The 2926-nt window shown below is 51.9% G+C and overlaps 1 non-coding gene across 1 annotated transcript; it reads left to right on the forward strand.

Annotated features, from left to right (window-relative positions):
- Positions 1–1219: 1219 nt before the first annotated feature.
- On the forward strand, positions 1220–1325 carry LOC135054231 (U6 spliceosomal RNA). Its single transcript, XR_010243438.1, has one exon. It is a non-coding gene; the product is annotated as a U6 spliceosomal RNA (small nuclear RNA).
- The last annotated feature ends 1601 nt before the right edge of the window (positions 1326–2926 follow it).

Consider the following 2926-nt stretch of genomic DNA (forward strand, 5'->3'; position numbering starts at 1 on the left):
GGTGTTTGTGTCGGCCACTTGGGTCGCTTATCTTAGTCACACAGCTACCTCATTGCGCCTCTTTTTTTCTTTGCGTCATGTGCTGTTTGGGGGGTGTTTTTTGGAAGGGCCATCCTGCGTGACACTGCAGTGCCACTCCTAGATGGGCCAGGTGTTTGTGTCGGCCACTTGGGTCGCTTATCTTAGTCACACAGCTACCTCATTGCGCCTCTTTTTTTCTTTGCGTCATGTGCTGTTTGGGGGGTGTTTTTTGGAAGGGCCATCCTGCGTGACACTGCAGTGCCACTCCTAGATGGGCCAGGTGTTTGTGTCGGCCACTAGGGTCGCTTATCTTAGTCACACAGCTACCTCATTGCGCCTCTTTTTTTCTTCTTTGCGTCATGTGCTGTTTGGGGAGTAGTTTTTTGAAGGGCCATCCTGCGTGACACTGCAGTGCCACTCCTAGATGGGCCAGGTGTTTGTGTCGGCCACTTGGGTCGCTGAGCTTAGTCATCCAGCGACCTCGGTGCAAATTTTAGGACTAAAAATAATATTGTGAGGTGTGAGGTGTTCAGAATAGACTGAAAATGAGTGGAAATTATGGTTATTGAGGTTAATAATACTTTGGGATCAAAATGACCCCCAAATTCTATGATTTAAGCTGTTTTTTAGGGTTTTTTTAAAAAAACACCCGAATCCAAAACACACCCGAATCCGACAAAAAAAATTCGGTGAGGTTTTGCCAAAACGCGTTCGAACCCAAAACACGGCCGCGGAACCGAACCCAAAACCAAAACACAAAACCCGAAAAATTTCCGGTGCTCATCACTAGTGATGGCTCCTCCCATGCTCCGGACGCTAGTTCCGATTGCCAAGGTTCATTGGCTTTCTTTAGTAGGTTTGTTTACTCCAGCGGGGTGGTTTTTATTGGGTCACCTTAGGTACTTTGAGGACCTTGGTCTGCATTTTTTTTCCCGGGATGGCAGGTCTGGGGCAGCCAGGGCATCTGCCCTTCGGGCACTTCTTTTTCGCTCCGTACTACTGCGGCTGGCTGCTCTATCAGGTCCTTCAGGACTGGCCAGGCGGGACGTAGTCTGGTTCGTGAGGTTGCGCTGCTCGGGCTAGCTTTTGCGCTGGGTTTTTTATTGGGCGTTCCGGTTCAGTTGGTTGGTGGCCGGTGACAGGTCGTCTTTGTGCCGGTTTGCCTTTCAGGGGCGTTTTATGGCGGGGCGTCTGGATGGTGGACGGTTCGGCAGCACAGGTGCTGAATGTGGGTCGATACAGGGAAGAATAGCATGGCCCATGCGCAAGGATGCCATGCAAATCGTGAGGCGTTCCATATTTTCCTGTGCAGACTTGCGGGTTCTGCAAGGGATTGGGATGGCCGGGGTCATTCGTTTCCTTCCCTTTTAGAGCGCAGGCGCTTACGGATGGTGGCACATTGCCTTTGGCGAGGGTGTGTGTCCAGTGCGGCCTTTGGGGGATGGCCGTTTTCATTTGTGTGCCCTCCTGGGTCCTCTTCGCTAGTCTTTTCAGTTTTTGTGGCGTTATGGCTATGGTGGTTCCCGGGGGCTTGCAGTGGGGGGTACCCATTTCCTTGAGGATTGGGGCGACTACGCATGCTGCGGCGGTGGGTTCTTCAGTGACAGCTGCTGGGGATATGCGTGGTATACAGCCTCTGTGCGTTTGGGTACTGTTGTTGGGCTATTGATACCGGTTTCCTTGCGGATTGGGGCTGTTGCGCATGCTGCAGTGGCGGGTTTTTCAGCGGCAGCGCTTCGGGTGCTGGGCTGATGGGAGTCTGTTTGCTATGCAGCCTCTGTACTTTTGGATGAGGTTTTCGGGCTCTGGTACCCATTCCTTGCGGATTGGTGGCTGTTGCACGTGCTGCAGCGGCACGTTCTTCAGTGGCAGCACTTCGGGTGCTGGGCCGCGGGGACGGCGCATTGTATGGTGTTTTGGGGCTGGGGTACCCATTCCTTGCGGATGGTGGCATCTACGCATTCTGCAGGTGGCGGGTTCTTTGGCGGCGGCGTTTTCGGGTGCTGGGCCACTGGGGATTTGCTTTGTTTTGTGTTTTACACCTAGGGCTCCTGTTCATTGCGGATTGAAGCGGCTGCGCATGCTGCGGTGGCAGGTTTGGCAGTGGCAGCGATTCCGGTGCTGGGCGCCTGCGTGGTGTCCGAGTGGTGTACGTTGGATACGTTTTCGGGCTATGGTACCCATTCCTTGCGGATGGGAGCAGTTACGCATGCTGCGGCGGCGGTTTCTTCAGCAGAAGCGGTTCAGGTGCGGGGCCGCTGAGTATGTGCGTTGTATGGCGGTTTGGCGAAAGTCGCTACCAGCCAGCGGTCAAGGGTTGCATAAGTGGTCGTTGTGGGGCACCCCCTTTTGGTAAGTCGGCGAGTGTCCTCTCCCTGCGGGTGGACTACGGACGTTCCTGTGCGGTTTCGTCCATTGCTCTGCTGGAGTAAAGGGTGGTGAGTCCTGCACAATACGGGTTATGCTTTAGGAGGGGTGGGCAGCAGTGGCGTAAGTTCATCACAGTTGCCCGTAGGCAAGATAAATATTGTGTGTGTGTGTGTGTGTGTGTGTGTGTGTGTGTGTGTGTGTGTGTGTGTGTGTGTGTGTATAGAGTGTTCTGAAAAAAATGTATATACTGTATTTATATACATATAATTGTCTTTTATTTTAAATCACACATTTCTTAGCAGTCATACCCAGGATTAGAACCCATGACCTGTTACACCGACAGCAGACACTATACTGATGGAGCCATTTGCTCCTGTACAGGAAACATGAGAATTAGTTACGTGTAATTGTCAGAGAAGTATCTTCATATAGTTAAAATTCTCATATTTCCTATACAGGAGCAAACAGCTTCATCAGTAAGGTGTCTGCTTCCAGTGTAATACAGTAGGTTGTGGTTTCTAATCCTGGGTGTGAT

This window comes from Pseudophryne corroboree, chromosome 2 (genome assembly GCF_028390025.1).
Source record: "Pseudophryne corroboree isolate aPseCor3 chromosome 2, aPseCor3.hap2, whole genome shotgun sequence".
NCBI lineage: Eukaryota > Metazoa > Chordata > Amphibia > Anura > Myobatrachidae > Pseudophryne > Pseudophryne corroboree.